Genomic DNA, 21,694 nt, shown 5'->3' with positions numbered 1-21,694 from the left:
CCATCTTTGCCCATCAGTGCCGCCTTATCTGTGCCCATCGGTGCCGCCTTATCTGTGCCTATTAGTGCCGCCTTAACTATGCCTATCAGTGCCCACCAGTGCAGCCTATCAGTGCCCACCAATGCAGCCTATCAGTGCCCACCAGTGCAGCCTATCAGTGCCGCCTCATCAGCGCACTTCAATGAAGGAGAAAAATGACCTGTTTGCAAAATTTTATAACAAACTATTAAACATGATTTTTTTTTTTGCATCTTTTTTTGTTTGTTTAGCAAAAAATAAAACTCCCAGCTGTAATTAAATACCACCAAAAGAAAGCTCTATTTGTGGGAAAAAATGATAAAAATGTCATTTGGGTACAGTGTTCTATGACCGCGCAATTGTCATTCAAAGTGCATCAGCGCTGAAAGCTGAAAATTGGTCTGGGACTGAGGGGGGTTTAAGTGCCCAGTAAGCAAGTGGTTAAACAATCAACTCCTATGTATCAACCCAACCATTGAAATCTAATACAAGCTTTAACATTTTATTGTTATTTCAATCAAAATTAACTTTTATCCTTTTAAAATCTTAAACTTTTAGAACTAAAAACGTGTGATCTTGCTATGAAAGTCCTTGTTCGGGAACTTTATTTTATACAGTTACAAGGCTCTGTCCCTGTCTGTCCTTAATTGTTTACTGGTCACATGAATGTTGAATAGCGACTGCAAGTGGTTGTTTCAACACACATTAAGCCAGCCTTTCTGAACCTTTTTACCCAAGGGGAACCCTTGAAATAATTTTCAGGTCTCACAGAAACCCTTCTCAAGATTAGTCTTCCAGGGGTCATTAAGAAAATGGCACTAATATTGGTGGTGGCAAGTGAGAAGAATGCCCCCCTCACAGTGTTGGCCAGAATAACTCCCCTGCAGCCATGCTACTGGTTCTGCCAAGTGGCATTGAACCTGGAACTGTGCAGGCACCATCAGATGGGAGGTCAGTTACCCACAGCTCAAGAAACCCCTAGCTACCCCTGATCGGACCTCACCGATCCTTGGAAGCGCTGGTTGAGAATGGCTGCATTAAGCACTGTTATCATAATCAGGGAACCCACACTGAGAAATGCCACGCAGCCATGGCTGGGGTTCACGTAGACAGAAAGTGGCTGCAAAGAGGTTGCCGAAGATCAGCAGCACTAAATCGCAACATAGGGTGAAAGAAGTTTTAAGACAGAAATTATTTTTGATAAACACTGCTTTAGTAAACTAGACGGCATTCAGATAGGGTTATTTTAATACTGCATCTCCCACCAACCTTAGTGCGGCATTCTGTAGATTTGCGAAATAAAAAACTTTAGAAATGCTAAAGAAAACAAACAAACAAAAAAGACAAAGTACAATAGAACCGTAAAGAGACTTACCACTAGTCTTTTAGAGCTTCTTATTCACTAGAGGCTGATAATGAGATCATATGCACCCAGCATAGCAGAAGGAAATTGTGTATTGTTTGAATCAGTGAAGGGTAAGATGCAAAGTTTCACATTAAATATGCAAAGAGGACTGGGCGGAAAGGAAGTGTTGTCTATGTTTGGGACTTTTACTTCTTAGTAAGCCTTTTAATAGAATAGCTGGTAATAGTCACGTTCTACTGGACTTATCCTATAGATAGTAGTAGTTAGTCACAATCAACTGTACTTGTTCTGTAATGTTGACAATGTTTTGTAGCTTCTCCAAGCCACTTCTCCAGCTTCATAAAATAACCTTAGGTTGAAGTGGTGATATCTGGATGATGATTGCAGCTACAGGAATCATTTAGATATTTAGGTAATGTAAAAGCCATCCTACTGGCTATTCAGCTGCTGGATTGCTTTTACAGGCTACAGGAGGTGTTGCTTCCCCAGCTCCTGATGCCCTCCAGTGCCTTTCCGGGCTCTCCCGAGGGTTCGGGAAGCTGGATTACCAAAGACCTGGCCATGGACCAAATGGTCCCTGGCTACCTCTATGACCCTGGGAGGCCAAAAACAATGTCACAATTTCATCCCGCACTGGCAGATGTAAACACTGACAGTTTTTTCCCCTGGAAAGGAGAGATCATTTTTTTTATATAATGCTTTCCAGGGTAGAGGAGATATCTGGGGTCTTAAAGTCCCCAGATGTCTCAATAAAGAGGACCTGTCATGCTGTATACCTATTACAAGTGACGTTTACATTTCTTGTAATAGGAATAAAAGTTATATATATATACAGGGGTATGCCTGTATAGCAAAAATTATGTACAAGTGAATGTGAGAGACAACACCCACTGAGGGAGCAAGGGAGGAGGTGGAATACCTATAGGTAGAGCTACAAAGGGAGGAAACTAAGGGGAAAGTAATACTGGGAGTATGCTATAGGCCCCCTTACCAGAGGGAGGAAGGGGAGGCGGACCTTCTATAACAATTTGGATTAGCGGCAAGGATGAGAAATATCATTATAATGGGGGATTTTAATTATCCAGACATAGACTGGGTGGAAGGAACCGTGCATTCATCTAAAGCATGCCATTTCCTAAATGTCTTGCAGGACAATTTCATGGGTCAGATGGTAAATGCACCAACTAGATACAAAGTGTTACTAGACCTACTGATTACAAACAATACAGACCTGATCATGGATGTGGAAATACAGGGCAATTTAGGAAACAGCGATCACAGGTCAATTTGTTTCAGTATAAATCACACAAATAAGAAACATAAGGAGAATACAAAGACACTAAATTTCAAAAGAACCAACTTCCCTAAACTACGATCCTTGCTAGAAGGTACTAAAATGGGATAAAATCTTAGGAACAAAGAATACAGAGGAAAAATGGGTATGCTTTAAGAACATATTAAATAAGGGTATTAGCCAGTGCATCCCAGTGAAGCATAAATTTAAAAGAGCTCATAAAAGTCCTGGGTAGCATAACTCCAACGTAAAAATGCATATAAAAGCCAAGGAGAAGGCCTTCAAAAAAATACAAGGCTGAGGGATCATCGTCAGCATTCAGAATTTACAAAGAATGCAACAAGAAATGTAAGGGTGCAATCAGGGTGGCAAAGATAGAACACGAAAGGCACATACCGGAGGAGAGTAAAAAAAAATCCCAAGAAATTCTTTACGTATGCAAATAGTAAGAAAGGGAGGTCAGATCATATTGGTCCCATAAAGAATGATGATGGGAATCTGGTTACTAAGGATGGAGAGATGGCAAAGGTATTGAATTTATTCTTCTCCTCAGTCTTCACAAGGGAAACGGGAGGCTTCAGTAAACAAAACTGAAATGTTTATCCTTATGACGTGTCACAGGAAGCACTCTCATAGCTAACAGAGGCTAGAATTAGAAATAGACTTGAAAAACTTAACATTAATAAGTCACTCACTGGGACCAGATGGCTTGCACCTGAGGGTCCTTAAGGAACTCAGTCAAGTAATTGCCAGAAGATTGTTCCTAATTTTTACGAACAGCCTACTGACTGAAATGGTACCAGCTCATTGGAGAAAAGCCAATGTAGCACCAATATTTAAAAAAGGGTCATCATACATCCCTGGGAATTACAGACCAGATAGCCTAACATCAATAGTATGCAAGCTCTTGGAGGGGATGATAAGGGACTATATACAAGCAGAGGTGGCTCTGTAATTAGGCAAATTAGGCGGTCGCCTGAGGCGCTCCCAAGGACCATGTGGCTGCCTAATTTGCCTAGCATGTGTCTCAGTGGAAGGGAATGTCCCCCAGTCAGTGTCCCGGGGCCGTCCTTAACACGGGACCTGCAGGGCCTCCACCTAGTTTTCCCTAGCATGGCCAGGGGCAGACTGACTGCCTGAGCACTGCCCCGGGTCCCAGGGTCAGTGGGTGGCTCTAGGTACTGCCCTCCCCTGACTCCTCCTCTTCTGCTGCCCCCCGTAACTTGGATAATGCATGCAGCTTTAGCGGCCGATCAGCTCCCTGATCTTTTCTCTAGGATGGACCTGCCAGAGCTGGCGCTGCCACATGGTAATTATCGAGGAGCTAGTCTGCCAGTCAAAGCCTCAAGGAATTACATCACGGTCCTGCTGCCCGACACTGACAGTGACAGCATCCCAAGCAAGAGTGCCCCCAAAATCAGACATCACAGATAGGTGGCCGCGGGCTCAAGGGACAGTCCAGTTGGGCAGGCGCAAAGAGGCTGGATCAGGTTGTGGGCTCAGGGGACAGCCCAGCTGCCACAGCTGCTTTTGGCCCCACAAAGAGATGCAGCTAGGAGGCCCCGGAGCAAGTGCTGGTGTTCCCTATGACCAGCCTGACTATGTCATGTATCAAATCAGATTTTGCTTGTCCAAGAACAAGACTACTATATTTAGTTATAGTTGGTCACTAAGTATCAATTTGACTCCAAGTCACTTTTTCAAGTCACTTTTTCAGTTCTAACGAGTGTCCGGAACATAACCCAGTATTTATATCCATACAGCTAGCACTGACACCCTAATCTAATCACCATGGCATGTGTCAAATCAGGTGTTGATTGTCCAAGAACAGGACTAGTATATCTAGTAGTAGTTAGTCTCAATCATCTGGACTTGTTCTGTAATGTTGACGTTTCACAGCTTCCCCAAGCCACTTCTTCAGTTCTAATGAGTGTCAGAACCATAACCCAGCATTTATTTCTACACAGTTAACACAGACATCCTAGTCTCATGTCATGTGTCAAGTCAGATATTGTTTGCCAAGAACAAGCCTATATCTAGTAGTAGTTGGTCACAATCAACTGGACTTGTTCTGTAAGGTTAAACACATTTAGGAGCTTTTCCAAGCCACTTCTTCAGTTCTAATGATTGTCAGGAACATACTTCAGCAGTTATATCCACACAGGTAGCACAGACACCCTAATCCAGTGATGGTGAACCTTGGCACCCCAGATGTTTTGAAACTACATTTCCCACGATACTCAACTACACTGCTGAGTACATGAGCATCATGGGAAATGTAGTTCCAAAACATCTGGAGTGCCAAGGTTCACCATCACTGCCGTCTAACCCTATCACCATGTCATGTGTCAAGTAAGATGTTGATTGTCCAAGAATAGGAAGGGAAAGGGAAAAAAACTGTTCAAACCTGCCTGGCCCTATGTGAAAAAGTAATTGCCCCTCCCATGCTGAATTATGAATGAACTGCGATTAACCACAATTTTTTGAAAATGGGGTTAAATTTCACTGGCCACACCCAGGCCTGATTACTGCCAGACCTGTTGAATCAAGAAATCACATAAATAGAAGCTGTCTAACAAATTGAAGCACGTTAACAGATCACAAAAAACACACATCATGTCACATGCGCTACTTTACAGGCAGACTAAGGGGCCCCCCTAGGCATGATAGTTAAATGAATATTTAATTTTTGTTGTTTCACTTTAAGCATTCTTAAAAATCACTGCTCCTGAAAAAACAGACATTTTTAGAAACTTTTTTTTGCATTGATACATGTCCCCTGTGTAGTACCCGGGTCCCCAAACACTTTTTATGGCAATAAATTTGATACAAGCCTTTAAAATGAGCACTTTTGGTCTTTCATGTTCGTATACCATAGACTTTAACAGTGTTCCGCGGCTTTTCACATTTTCGGTGAACACTCAATGTTCAAGTCAAACTTACGTTCACCTTGAACATCGGGCTCATCCCTTGTGTGTCAAGCCAGGGACTGAGCCGATTAGCGGTAGTGAAGCTTGAGAAGTATCTGGAATATTGAATCAAGAAATTACATAAATAGAAGCTGTCTGACAAAGTGAAGCACGCTAACAGATCACAAAAAAAACACACATCGTGGCACAATCTAAAAGAAATCAAGAACAGACAAACATGTATCGGCCTAGGGAGGGTTTCAAAGCCATTTCTACGGTTTTTGAACTCCAGTCAACCATGGCAAGGGCCATTATCCACAAATGAAGATAACTTGGAACAGTGGTGAACCTTCCCAGGAGTGGCCAGTCTACAAAAATTACTCCAAGAGCATGACGACGACTCATCCAGGAGGTCATTAAAGAACCCAGAACAACATTTAAAGAACTGCAGGCCTCACTTGCCTCAGGTAAGATCGGTGTTCATCATGATTCAACAATAAGAACGAGTTGGGGCAAAAATGGCATCCATGGGAGAGTTCCAAGGCCAAAGCAACTGCCACCAAAAAGAACACAAAGGTTCATCTCACATTTACCAACAAAAATCTGGATTATCCCCAAGATTTTTAGTCAAATATTCTGTGGACTGATGTGACAAACATTTTTTGGAAGGTGTGCGTCCTGTTACATCTGGCATAAAACTAATACAGCATTTCATAACAAGAACATCATACCAACACTCAGACATGGTGGTGGTAGCATGATGGTCTGGGGCTGCTTTGCAGCTTCAGGACCTGGACGACTTACCATAATTGATGGAACCATGAATTCTGAGCTCTACCAGAAAATCCTAAAGGAGAATGTCTGGCCATCATTTTGTGATCTCAAGCTCAAGTGCACTTGGGTTATGCAGCAGGAAGATGATCCGAAACACAACAGCAAGTCCACCTCCAAATGGTTCAAACAAAGCAAAATTTAGGTTTTGGAGTAGCCTAGTCAAAGCCCAGACTTAAATCCAATTGAGATGCCGTATCATGACCTTACACAGGCCGTTCATGCTGGAAAACCCTCCAATGTGGCTGAATTTAAAAATTCTGCAAAGAAGAGTGGGAAAAAATTGCTCCACAGCAATGTGAAAGACTCATTGCCAGTTATCGCAAGTGCTTGATTGCAGTTGTTGTCGCCAAGGGTGGCACAATTAGTTATTAGATTTAGGGGGCAATTACTTTTTCACATAAAGCCAGAGAGGTTTGGACAGATTTTTTGCCTTAATAAATGAAACCATCATTTAAAAACTGCATTTTGTACCTACTCAGGTTATCTTTGTGTAATAATAAAATGTGTATGATGGTCTGAGCCATTCAAGTGTGACGAATACGTAAAAAAAAAAAAAAAAACTGAAAGGGGACAAATAGTTTTTCACAGCATTGTATATAGGAACATTACCTCCACATAGGTGCTTATTTCCAATTACTATGAAATGTGTAGATGTTGATGGTCCAAGAACAGGATGGGAGGTGTGAAAGTCAAGAAGCCATCCTTTTCTAGGTACATAATAAAATATAATGTACTTATTTATCAGTTGTATGTAGACAGTTACCACAATATAGTGGATTATAAAATATTAATTAGGTTTGGGTTAACACTTTTTCGACTTCGGTGTGTTTCAGTAATGCTCAGAATGGGAGGTGTGAGGTGTGAGGTGTGAAAGTCAAGAAGCCATCCTGTTCTAAGTACATAATAAAATATAATATACTTATTTATAAGTTGTATGTAGACAGTTACCACAATATTTTAAGACTGGGATCACACTTTTTCGACTTGGGTGTGTTTCAGTAATGCTCATTACCATAACGTACATTATCATTTGTTAGGCGCATTAGCACATTGCTTTGCTAGTTATGTTCAATGGCCTCCCGACACACTAAGGCATTCATGTGTTGCAGCGCACAACAAAGCACTATAATGTATATACTTGGGTGCCCTCCATTGCAAAAAGTGGCGCATGTCTTCTTCTTGTATGTTTTAGTGAGTTGCCAGCCCATTCAATTGAATTGACCGTTTTAAAGTGAAGTATGTTAATGTGCACCCCAATGGAAAAGCGTGAGCTTAGCCCCAGATTAAGGGCCCATTCACACCAGAAAGCCATGCTTAACACTTCTGGTGTGCTGATGCACCGACCCCAGTAAGGAGGGTTAAATGGTACTCAGGCTTCTCACCCATACAGGTTGAGGGACTCCAGGATGCATGTTCGTTGTAAAGATAATGGGTTGTTCAGTGCCTTCTGGTATTAGTAAATCCAGATGTGGGTCCTGGAGCTCAGAGAATTTGGAAAGTCTTGGGAGGGATGAAACCTCTTGAGCAGAGGGATGGCTTTATCAATCTGCTGCTTGTTCAAAGAGGAGGAAGGTCACCTCTCTAAGGTTGTATTACAGAACACCCAACACCATCCTCATCTTCCTAACATAGGGGTAAGTGTTCTGTAGTTCACTGCAAAAAAAAGGTGCATGCTCAAAGAATTTCTAGCAGGGTCAACAGCCATTTTTCTTTTGCATTTATTACCTTATTTTTATTATTAGATATAACCAAAGACTTTCAATAGCATAGTTACCAGGCCAATAGGGAGCAAATAAGAGAAGTTCATTGCTGGATTTACATACATTTTAACAATGAGGCTACATTACCAGTTACAAAGAACTAAATAAAATGCATTTCAAAAGTTATGCTATGCTAGGTTCTCTATAAAAAAACATATTTTTTTTTTATAGAGAACCGCATTTGAGCACTTCCTCTATATAAACCCACTATATATTTTAAAAACACAAAAAATAAAAATAAGAGAGGAAATAAACACACAAGCTTCAATTTCTTTCTGTCTGATAAGGTGATGGTGTCTCACACAGTTGAAAGTAAGCGTGCTATCAGGAGTTCATTACCAGAAAAACATTTCATACTGAATATTCATTCTGGACGAAGGTGGTGAGAATTATTAGCATTAAAGGCTACAGTTCCTAAAGCAGAACTCCAGGCAGGCAGGTAGGGCGTTACATACACTATATTGTCAACAGTATTGGGACCTGTCTTTACACGCTCATAGCCCTGTAGTCCTGTAGTTTAGGCAGGGAGTTCCTCACAAATTTACATTATATTTGTACTCTGTACCTTGTATCTTTACCACAGTAGGATCTATTGTCTGCTGTACACCAGAGCTCACATTTTAATTCCTGCATGTATTGTATATGGTATGAATATTTTTTTGACCAATAAAACCAAGTACATTTTTATTAATCTTTTGCATCCTCATTGCTGCCTAAAAACCCCACGGGGAACTTTTTTCCATGTTTGTTATGGGGTGTGCAGCTAGCTCAGCTTGTCCTTTTGGCGCCCTCTTTCCCTTTTGAAAAGAACTCACAAATTTACTTGCCAAGAGTAGTTATCTTGGTCTTGGTCTATTGATTTCTCCCTAAGTTTGGGCTTGTTGCACTTTTCTCTTCTAAAACTAGGTGGCCGGGTACTTGGTGGTACCGGATACAACAAGTAGGGCAACCCAAGGTCAGGTTATGGGTATGTCAGCCAATGAGCAGGGGTTTTCTTGAATCCCTTGGCCTGCTGGGAGGGCCTATATATTCAGGTGAGGTCAGGTGATCTGTGTTCTGTGCCACCTGGATGGCTGTCTGGGTGGATGTGTGTCATACCACCAACCCAACAACCCAGGCTGCTAGGCCAGAGATTAAGCCAATCCCGGGGGGGGGGGGGGGGCATCTGGCTGCTAGGCTGTGTGAGGGCCTTTCCAGAAGTGAGAGAGCAGCACAGGGTTGGGATTGCGGCTTGCAGTCCAACCAGAAGTGACGGTTCTGCTAGTCGGATAACCTGTCAGTGGTCGGGGGTAGAAGGGAAGATGTCGCCATGAAGGGACCAGTCGCCTTTACCAGGGACTAGGGATGAGCCGAACCCTCCCCCCTCCCCCGGTTCAATTTGCACCAGAACATGCGAACAGACAAAAAATTTGTATGAGCAAACGTTAAAGTCTATGGTACACGAACATGAAAATTCAAAAGTGCTAATTTTAAAGGCTTATATGCAAGTTAATGACATAAACCCGGGTCCTGTCCCAGGGGACATGTATCAATGCAAGAAAAAGTTTTTAAAACAGCGTTTTTTTTCAGGAGCAGTGATTTTATTAATACTTAACCACTTCAGGACCGCCGTATTGCCATTGTACGTCAGCACAATGGCACAGGCAGGCAGAATCACGTACATCTACGTGATTGCCTTCCAGCGGGTGGGGGGTCCCATCGGACCCCCTCCCGCTGGTTACGGCGGTCCGATTCGGTCCAGGAGCGCTCCGTGATGAGGGGATGGCCGTTCGTTTTCGGCCACCCCCTCTGGATCGCTCCTGGCCAATGAGAAGCTTCCTCCCCTGTGTATTGTTTACACAGGAAGGAGGAAGTGATGTCATTCTCCTCGGGGCGGTCTTTTTGACCGGACTACGAGGAGAAGAGTAAAAGTAAGTCTGCACGAACACTACACTGACATGTAGGTACACACAGGCACACAAACCCCCCCCGATCCCCCCCCCGATCGCCCCCCCGCCCCCCCTCCCCCCCCAGTCACAGTGTCACTGATTGCATTGATCATTTCTTTACTGATCAATGCATTCAGTGTCAGTTGTGACAGTAAAAACTGTCAGGACAGTTAGTGTTAGGTCCAGGGTAGCCCCCTATCACCCCCCAATAAAGATTTAACCCCCTAATTGCCCCTAGAGTTAACCCTTTCACCCCCTTTTGCCAGTGTCACTAAGCGATCATTTTTCTGATCGCTGCATGTGTCGCTAGTGTCGCTAGGTAGCTAGTTATTTTTTTAGGTTCACCGCCAGGTTTTTATATCGCTAGGTACCCCGATATACTACCCAATAATGTTTTTAACCCCCTGATTGCCGCTAGTTAACCCTTTCACCCCCTTTTGCCAGTGTCACTAAGCGATCGTTTTTCTGATCGCTGCATTAGTGTCGCTACAGTCGCTAGGTAGCTAGTTATTTTTTTAGGTTCACCGCCAGGTTTTTATAGCGCTAGGTACCCCGATATACTACCCAATAATGTTTTTAACCCCCTGATTGCCGCTAGTTAACCCTTTCACCCCCTTTTGCCAGTGTCACTAAGCGATCATTTTTCTGATCGCTGCCTGTGTCGCTAGGTAGCTAGTTATTTTTTTAGGTTCACCGCCAGGTTTTTATATCGCTAGGTACCCCGATATACTACCCAATAATGTTTTTAACCCCCTGATTGCCGCTAGTTAACCCTTTCACCCCCTTTTGCCAGTGTCACTAAGCGATCGTTTTTCTGATCGCTGCATTAGTGTCGCTACAGTCGCTAGGTAGCTAGTTATTTTTTTAGGTTCACCGCCAGGTTTTTATAGCGCTAGGTACCCCGATATACTACCCAATAATGTTTTTAACCCCCTGATTGCCGCTAGTTAACCCTTTCACCCCCTTTTGCCAGTGTCACTAAGCGATCATTTTTCTGATCGCTGCATGTGTCGCTAGGTAGCTAGTTATTTTTTTAGGTTCACCGCCAGGTTTTTATATCGCTAGGTACCCCGATATACTACCCAATAATGTTTTTAACCCCCTGATTGCCGCTAGTTAACCCTTTCACCCCCTTTTGCCAGTGTCACTAAGCGATAATTTTTCTGAACGCTGCATCAGTGTCGCTAGTGTCGCTAGGTAGCTAGTTAACTAGGCTCCCAAAAAGTCCCCCACATGTGGTATCCCCGTACTCAGGAGAAGCAGCAGAATTTATTTTGGGGTGTAATTTGACTTCTGCCCATAGCATGTGTGAGCAATATATCATTTAGTGACAACTTTGTGCAAAAAAAAAAAAGTTTGTAATATTCCCGCAACTTTTGGCAAAATATAAAATATTCCATGGACTCAACATGCCTCTCAGTAAATAGCTTGGGGTGTCTACTTTCCAAAATGGGGTCATTTGGGGGGGTTTTGTGCTATTTTGGCATTTTATGGCCTTCGAAACTGTGATAGGTAGTGAGGAGTTAAATCAAAAATTTGCACCCTTAGAAATCCTGAAGGTGGTGATTGGTTTTCGGGGTGCCGTGCGCGACTAGACTCCCAAAAAGTCCCACACATGTGGTATCCCCGTACTCGGGAGAAGCAGCAGAATGTATTTTGGGGTGTCATTTCACATATAACCATGGCATGTGTGAGCAATATATCATTTAGTGACAACTTTTTGTAAAAAAAAATTTTTATTTTTTTTTTTGTCATTATTCAATCCCTTAGGACAAAAAAAATAAATATTCAATGGGCTCAACATACCCATCAGCAATTTCCTTGGGGTGTCTACTTTCCAAAATGGGGTCATTTGGGGGGGATTTGTACTGCCCTGCCATTTTAGCACCTCAAGAAATGAGATCGGCAGTCATAAATTAAAAGCTGTGTAAATTCCAGAAAATGTACTCTAGTTTGTAGACACTATAACTTTTGCGCAAACCAAAAAATATACGCTTATTGACATTTTTTTTACTAAAGACATGTGGCTGAATAAATTTTGCCCTCAATGTATGACTAAAATTTAGTTTATTCGATTTTTCTTATAACAAAAAGAAGAAAATATCTTTTTTTTTCAAAATTTTCGCTCTTTTTTCATTTATATCGCAAAAAAAAAAAATCGCAGAGGCAATCAAATACCATCAAAAGAAAGCTCTATTTGTGGGAAGAAAAGGACGCAAATTTCGTTTGGGTGCAATATTGCATGACCGCGCAATTACCAGTTAAAGCAGCGCAGTGCGAAATTGCAAAAAGACCTCTGGTCCTTAAGGTGTTTATTGGTCCGGAACTGAAGTGGTTAAAGTGAAACAGTAAAAATTAAATATTCCTTTAAATATCGTGCCTGGGGGGGGGGTGTCCTTAGTATGCCTGTAAAGTAGCAAATTTTTCCTGTGTTTAGAACAGTACCACAGCAAAATGACATTTCTAAAGGAAAAAAGTAATTTAACTGCTTGTGGCTGTAATGTTGAATCCTGGCAATATAGATACAATTCATTGAAAAAATGGCATGGGTTCCCCCTAGTCTATTACCAGACCCTTTGGGTCTGGTATGAATATTAATTACCAAAATGTAAAAATAAATGCGTGGGGGTCCCCTCAAAATCCATACCAGGCCCTTCAGGTCTGGTATGGATTTTAAGGGGAACCCTGTACCAAAAGTAAAAAAAATGGTGTAGGGGTCCCCCCAAAATCCATACCAGACCCTTATCTGAGCACGCAAACCTGGCAGGCCACAGGAAAAAAGGGGGGCCCTCAACATGGGGAGGATGCTTTGGGGTCCCCCAAAACATCTTGTCCCCATGTTGATGGGGACAAGGGCCTCGTCCCCACAACCCTTGCCCTTGTGGTTGTAGGGGTCTGTGGGTGGGGGGCTTATCACAATCTGGAAACCCCCTTTAACAAGGGGACCCCCAGATCCCTCCATATATGAATGGGTTTGGGGCACATTGTACCCCTACACATTCACCAAAAAAAATGATAAAAATAGTAAAAATTACAGGAGACACTTTGGGACAAGTCCTTTATTAAAAAATAAAAAAATTTAAATGTCCCGTGACATAAATCCATCTTCAATCACAGCATCTGAGGGACTGAAAAAAGAAAAAAAAAACAGCAACAACTCCACCTCCATGGGAGGCTCCCGCCTACTGACGCTTCTTCGCAATGACAGCTGTTATATAGCTGAGGGTGGGACCAACCGGTGATGTAAACGGGTGACCCCGCCTTTGGTGCTACCTGACGTCAGAGGAAGGTGGGGCCACCCGGTGACGTAAACAAGTGACCCTGCCCCCTCTGAAGCCATGTGATGTCAGAGGAACGCAGAGTCACCCGTTTACATCAGTGGGTGGTCCCACCTTCAGCTATATAACAGCTGTCATCGGGAAAAAGCATGAGTCAGCATGAGTCAGTGGGAGCCTCCCATGGAGGCGGAGTTGTTGCATTTTTTTTTCTTCATACTAGGCCCATACCAGGGGTAATCCTTGTATGGATTTTGGGACAACCCCCACGCATTTTTTTTACATTTTGGTCAGGGGTTCCCCTTAATATTCATAACAGATCCAAAGGGACTGGGAATGGACTGGAACCCATGCCGTTTTTTTCAATGAATTTTTTTATATTTCTGGGATCCGACAATATATTGCAGCCGCGATCAGTTTTAAATTACCTTTTTTCCTTTAGAAATTTAATTTTGCTGTGGTACTTTTCTAAACACAGTAAAAATTTGCTACTTTACAGGCAGACTAAGGGGGCCCCCCAGGCACAATCTTTAAAGGAATATTTCATTTTTAATGTTTCACTTTAAGCATTATTAAAATCACTGCTCCCGAAAAAACTGCAATTTTTAAAACTTTTTTTTGCATTGATACATGTCCCCTGGTGCAGGACCCGGGTCCCCAAACACTTTTTATGACAATAACTTGCATACAAGTCTGTAAAATTAGCACTTTTGGTTTTTCATGTTCGTGTCCCATAGACTTTAACGGTGTTCCGCCGGTTTTAAAATTTGCAGCGAACACCGCACAATGTTCGCTGTTCAGCGAACAGGCGAATACCCAACATCAGGCTCATCCCTACCAGGGACCACAATGAGTAACTGAAGCAAGTACCAGTACCATATTCTTACCAAGAGGGCACGGTGGAGAATCGGGAAACTTCAGGTGGTGATCAAGTTGGGGATCCAACCAGCAGAGGAGGCGCTTGTAGAGCAGCCTTGTGTGTCAAGCCCGGGACCGAGTGGGCTAGCGGAGGTGAAGCTTGAGAAGTATCTGGAGTGCCAAGCTAGAGACCCAGCAGGGAAGCGGGGGAGACGCTTGAGGGATATACCACTGCAAACCTTGGAGTAGCTCAGGGGATTCAGAGACAGCGAATCAGTGGGTCTAGTGAGAGACCAGGAGCTCAGTATTGAAGAATTGAAGGAGCAGTTGTAGTGGAGCTGAGAGAACTGTTACGTTTGAGTTAGGAACTGTTAAAGGACTGATACCATAGGAAACAGCATTCCTGCAAGTGCAGATGTAGCTTCTTGCTGGGGCTTTTTCCTGCACAGCTGTCCTCCTATTGAAGTCTCGGTGTCTAACAATTGACTTTCAACTATCTAAGGTTGTCCTGGCTCTTCCCCCCAAAAATATATAAAAAGGACTGTCAAAAGAAATAAAACCTCTTTTACATCCAAGAAGTATCTGACGCCCAATGACTTTCACTATCTTTGCACCCACTATGCCTCACAACCCACCACATATTGAAGGATGTCAGCTATCTTTGGCCTTGCAGGTTCTCATTAGACCAAAAGAGGTAAAAGACTTTGCCACATTTGGCATGGGGCTAAGGTGTTGTCTTTGCAGCAGTCGCCTATAGCAACCAGCTTCCGTTCCATCAGGACTTCGTCTGGCTCCGTGGGAAGGTGGCAAGCAACATTTACCCTTCTTATAGACTGTGTTGTCGAGTGTACTATCAATGTGGGGAAAAACCACTAAGTCTCATTGCTCATGGGAAAGAATCAGCCTGGTCTTTTGACACTTTCTGCCAACGCTGTTAAAAGTTAAAGAGTTAAAACAGGCCCCAAAATGGACTCCATGACAGTTTTGTTGCATGGCAGCAAGAAGGAGGTGGGTGCCACAGTTCTTAACCACTTGAGCCCCGGACCAATTTGCAGCCAAAGGACCAAGCCCCTTTTAACGATTCGGCACTGCGTCGCTTTAACTGACAATTGCGCGGTCGTGTGACTTGGCTCCCAAACAAAATTGGTGTCTTTTTTTCCCCACAAATAGAGCTTTCTTTTGGTGGTATTTGATCACCTCTGCGGTTTTTATTTTTTGCGTTATAAACAAAAATAGAGCAACAATTTTGAAAAAAATACAATATTTTTTACTTTTTGCTATAATAAATATCCCCAAAAAATATTTAAAAAACAATTTTTTCCCTCAGTTTAGGCCAATACGTATTCTTCTACATATTTTTGGTAAAAAAAAATCGCAATTAGCGATTATTGATTGGTTTGCGCAAAAGTTATAGCGTTTACAAAATAGGGGATAGTTTTATAGCATTTTTATTAATATTTTTTTTTTACTAATAATCACGGCGATCAGCGATTTTTATTGTGACTGCGACATTATGGCGGGCACGTCGGACATTTTTTACATATTTTTGGAACCATTGTCATTTATACAGCAATCAGTGCTATTTAAATGCAGTGATTCCTATGTAAATAACACTGCCAGTGAAGGAGTTAACCACTAGGGGGCAGTGTAGTGTTATCTATGATGTTATGTGTTTTTTTATTGTAGGGGGCGTGGCCTGGCATGTGATGTCACTGATCGTCTTTCCCTATAAAAGGGAAGAGACGATCAGTGACAGCCACACAGGGAAACACAGACCTCTCCTCATTGTTCAGCTCTGTGACCCGATCGTGGGACACCAGCGGCGATCGGATCCGCTGGTCCCGCGGTCACGGAGCACAGGACTGGGTCAGGAGCGTTGTGACTGATACCGGAGGGCGGTACACACCGAATGGTCAGCTTGCCTTGTACAGGGCCGGACACGGCTACGTGTCTCTGTGATTGACCACGCAGTTGAGGCTGTGGATCATCTGTGGACACTGCAGGGAGCACCTACTCGAGGTTGCCTCCCCTCCAAAGGGACAAGAATGGGGCTGTCCCTTTGGAGACTGATGTCCAAAGCCTGCCGGTTGTTACCCAGGTTGTGCCGGAAAGTTGACGCCTCCACCACAGCAACTACCCTAGGACCCAGCGCACCGACCGCTTCGAAGGGTCGAGTGCAGACCAGGTTGCTCAAGTTGATGACTGGTTTGCCCAAGAGAAAAGTATCGGTGGACACTGGAATTACAACCCTCTGCCCAAGGAACCACAGTGCCACCAGCAGGTGACCTAGGTTTTGACACACATAGAGAAACACTGCCACTTAGCAGACGTGTAGTGGAACCATTTTGATCAGTGGGGTGCGTTTTTGGAAAAGAGTCATGGACTTGTTTTCCATGTTTCCTGCGTGTAGGGCAGCCCATGGAAACGAATCGGCTGCCTTACCTGCAATACAGAGAAATGAGTAAAAACGCATGGAAACGCCTTGTTGGCACCTGTAAATGTGAACCACGCCTTTGAGACGTATTTTCTGCGTTTCTCACATTTAGAGAAGCCCATTTGCCTGTGCTTGGTCACAACCCTGAGTGTGAACCAAGCCTTAGTTTAAATCCAATGTAAACAAATATTGTCTAAATACAAAAGTCATGTGTATTCTCAGTTTATTCTTGGTCATTTTTTGTCTACTTCTTCCAGATCTGTGTAGTAATCCAGCATAGAACTTGCCCTTTGCAGGAGCTTCCTGTAATGAAGACCGCTCACTGCTGCTCTTTTTCCTTGTGCAGGGTGGCTGGTCTTGTCTCCGCCCCCTCCTGTAGTTTTCTTTGCAGGCAGCCTGTAGTGGGTGGAGCCTGCTGGGCACCTTCCATAACTCTGTTCTTTGCACAGCCCATCTGCAGCCCAGCCATGATGTCAGTACTAGTTTTGCAAGGTACTTTCTTGGTTAGTAGAGGCATTTGGTGCACATAAGGTTGATTTTGTTTTTATCCTCGGTGACTGTGAAGGAATATTTTTGAAAATGACATTTTTGTCACCGCATTTCATCTTTAAAAAAAAGGACATTAATAAAATTGACCCCGAATCATTACAGTTTCCAAGTAACACAAATATGCGTGCGTTCATGACTTTGTCGTTATGTTTTTTTTCCGATAAGCAAACAAGAGATAAAGAGTGGTTGGATTGATCTTCTGATACCAAAGCAGTGCGGTTAGTGTTAGATAATTATATACCGTGAGATACAGAGAGGAGAAGGTGTGAAGAAGAGTGTGAGATGCAATTGGGTTGTTATAGTCTTAAAGGCTCTATGACAGTGATTCTCAACCAGGGTTCCTCCAGAGGTTGCTAGGGGTTCCTTCAGCACTGAGAAATTTTTGTCTCTCAGATAAGTTCCCACTGACACCATTGATCTTTTTAGCTATCGTTAAGGAGGTAATTCTTCCAAATGACCACACGTGTAAGGACCATTCTTCCCATGGACCATCACACTAATGTAACATGAGTTGTAGATTTCTAATTTTTAGCAGGGGTTCCGCCCGAGAACGGAGAACTATTTCAAGGGTTCTTCTGTGTTTGAAAGGTTGAGAAAGGCTGCTCTATGATATCTCAACAGTCAAAACCCAAACCACCACCAGTTGTGTGATCTACCTTTTGGAAAGTGGAGACTTATGAAGGTATATGTAGCCCCTGCCATCTGCTGGCCACCACTTAGCACTGCAGCTCAGATGCCGTGCACACTTAGGCTGGGTTCACACTGCTGCGGGGGGAGATCCGGATGTGATTCGCACCGCAAATCACATCCGATCTCCGTAGCGATGCGAGTACAGCCATACAGATAGTATGGCTGAATTCGCATCGCTCCCGCAGCAAACTCGCACGGGACCCTTTTTTTGGTCCGCAACAGAATCGGATCGCATGGGGGTTCACACCTGTGCGAGTCGGCAGATCGCACTGCGATATGCGGACGGATCTGGGGGTGTCATTAACATATCATTGACACTCCCAGCCGTCCGCATAGGGCAGTGTGAACTGCCGGCGGGAGTAATGCGATGCAGGAAAACGCCGCGGATTCGCGGCGTTCCCGCATCGCAGCGGTGTGAACCCGGCCTTAAAGTGGAGTTCCAGGCTTATTAAAAGTCAGCAGCTACAAAAAGTGTAGATGCTGACTTTTAATAAACAGACACTTACCTGTTCCCCGGTCCATCGATCGGACACCCCGAACGGGGTGTCGCTCCTGTCCTCCTCCTCTCTGGCAGCTTTCAGCTTCACAGCCGATACTGCACTACGTCGCTTTAACTGACAATTGCGCGGTCGTTGTACCCAAACAAAATTTAAGTCCTTTTTTTCCCACAAATAAAACTTTCTTTTGGTGGAATTTGATCACCTCTGCGGTTTTTATTTTTTGCGCTATAAACAAAAAAAAGCAAAAATTTAGAAATTTTTTTTTTACTTCTTGCTATAATAAATATTCCCAAAAAAATGTAAAAAAAAAACAACAAATTTCTTCCTCAGTTCAGCCCAATATGTATTCTTCAACATATTTTTGGTAAAAAATAATAATCACAATTAGCGTATATTGATTGGTTTGCACAAAACGTATCGCGTCTATAAATTAGGGATAAGGTTTTATGGTATATTTGTTATTATTATTTTATTTTACTAGTAATGGCGGTGGTCAGCGATTTTTAGCAGGACTGCAAAATTGCGGCGGACAAATCGGACACTTTTGACACTTTTTTGGGGACCAATGACATTTATACAGTGATCAGTGCTATAAAAATGCACTGATTACTGTGTAAATGTCACTGGTAGGGAACAGGTTAACACTAGGGGGCGATCAAGGGGTTAAATGTGTTCCCTGGGAGGTGTTTCTACCTGTGGGGGGAGGGGACTGAGGGGGATGTGACTTATTAGAGGAGGAGACATATCGCTGTTCCTACTTAGTAGCTACAGACAATCTATCTCTCCTCTCCTGACAGAATGGGGATTTACACACACATATCCCCGTTCTGGCTCTTGTGCACGCGATTGTGCGTGGCCGGCAGACATTGTGGCCATTGACCACACGCATCGTATCCCCCCACCGTGCAGCCGGTGGTGCGCGCCCCCCTACTAGAGCTGTTTAACCACTTAAGGACCGCCTCACACCGATCTACATCGGCAGAATGGCACGGCCAGGCACAAGTACATACAGGTACGTTACTCTTTAATTGCCCAGCCGTGGGTTGGGAGCGCGCCGCCGGCGGCACGCTCTTGACCTGGTCCTGAGTAGTGATGGACGAACGTTTCGCCCGGCGGTCGTTTCGCGGCGAATTTCCGACTTTCGCCGTCCGCGGGTTCGAACGCCTTTTTCCGTCGTTCGCCCCGGCGGACTTACGTGTTTAATGTATACAAGAACTTTAACCTTTCGTGACACGTTTATCATGTGTTACAGGACAACCAATTGAGACATGACAGCTCATGGACACTTGGACATTCCCCCTAACCTATAAATACACCCGATCCGGTGGCCATTTTACATTCTTTCTTCTGTCACTGTAGGGAAAGGATCCTGTGTGGAGTAGGGACAGAGAAAACGCTAGCTATTTGGTACACAAAAGTTCTTTTCAGGACTGGTATAGGTGTTAGGTCAGCAGCCTGAGTTTCTTTTGTCAGTTTAGATAAAGGGACAGAGCGCTGTATGCTGCTATTTTAGGGACAGCTCAGCCAGATTAGTCTTTCTTCATCATCATCATCATCATCATCATTAGCTGTTACTATCAGGTCCACAAAAGAGCTGTTCCAGCTAATCGTTCCAGCCTACTCTTTTTTGCCAATTTGTATAGGGACAGGCAGGAAGCAGTGTGTCAGGCAGTGAGGATAATTTTAAAGACTTGCTGTTACTATTAGTTCCACAAAGGTTCTTTTCAGGACTGGTATCAGTGGTACGGTAATAGGCTTGTACACGTATAATATTCTTTCTTCCAAATATAGAAAGAATATTATACTTGACTGCTGCCCTTCTGCTGCAGTCTGCTAATCATTCACAACTCACTTGTTCCACAAAGCTCTTTATCAGGACTGGTAACTTGGTCTGTCTAGGGTGCTACGGTACATAGGCTTGGGTGCGGTACAGTCTGCTGTTCTGTAAGGACCGCTATCGGTCCACAATACATAGGGTTGCCGTGCACTACTGCTGACCGCTGCCCTATACTGCAGCAGTCCTTCAGCGGTATAGGGACTGACGCACAGTCTGCTAAACACTAATACACAACCTGCTTGGTCCACAAAAGTTCTTATAAGGACTGGTAACTTGGTATAGGGTGCTACGGTACATAGGCCTGAGTGCGTTACAGTCTGCTGTTCTGTAAGGACCGCTATCGGTCCACAATACATAGGGTTGACGTGCACTACTGCTGACCGCTGCCCTATACTGCAGCAGTCCTTCAGCGGTATAGGGACTGACGCACAGTCTGCTAAACACTAACACACAACCTGCTTGGTCCACAAAAGTTCTTATAAGGACTGGTAACTTGGTATAGGGTGCTACGGTACATAGGCCTGAGTGCAGTACAGTCTGCTGTTCTGTAAGGACTGCTATCGGTCCACAATACATAGGGTTGCCGTGCACTACTGCTGACCGCTGCCCTATACTGCAGCAGTCCTTCAGCGGTATAGGGACTGACGCACAGTCTGCTAAACACTAATACACAACCTGCTTGGTCCACAAAAGTTCTTATAAGGACTGGTAACTTGGTATAGGGTGCTACGGTACATAGGCCTGAGTGCAGTACAGTCTGCTGTTCTGTAAGGACCGCTATCGGTCCACAATACATAGGGTTGCCGTGCACTACTGCTGACCGCTGCCCTATACTGCAGCAGTCCTTCATTGGTATAGGGACTGACGTACAGTCTGCTAATCACTAACACACAACCTGCTTGGTCCACAAAAGTTCTTATAAGGACTGGTAACTTGGTATAGGGTGCTACGGTACATAGGCCTGAGTGCGTTACAGTCTGCTGTTCTGTAAGGACCGCTATCGGTCCACAATACATAGGGTTGCCGTGCACTACTGCTGACCGCTGCCCTATACTGCAGCAGTCCTTCAGCGGTATAGGGACTGACGCACAGTCTGCTAAACACTAACACACAACCTGCTTGGTCCACAAAAGTTTTTATAAGGACTGGTAACTTGGTATAGGGTGCTACGGTACATAGGCCTGAGTGCAGTACAGTCTGCTGTTCTGTAAGGACCGCTATCGGTCCACAATACATAGGGTTGCCGTGCACTACTGCTGACCGCTGCCCTATACTGCAGCAGTCCTTCATTGGTATAGGGACTGACGTACAGTCTGCTAATCACTAACACACAACCTGCTTGGTCCACAAAAGTTCTTATAAGGACTGGTAACTTGGTATAGGGTGCTACGGTACATAGGCCTGAGTGCGTTACAGTCTGCTGTTCTGTAAGGACCGCTATC

The sequence above is a fragment of the Lithobates pipiens genome, unplaced genomic scaffold (genome assembly GCF_037356315.1).
Source record: "Lithobates pipiens isolate NorthernLeopardFrog02 unplaced genomic scaffold, aLitPip1_a1.2 Scaffold_27, whole genome shotgun sequence".
In the NCBI taxonomy this organism is placed as follows: domain Eukaryota; kingdom Metazoa; phylum Chordata; class Amphibia; order Anura; family Ranidae; genus Lithobates; species Lithobates pipiens.
Note: the sequence above shows the minus strand (reverse complement) of the source record.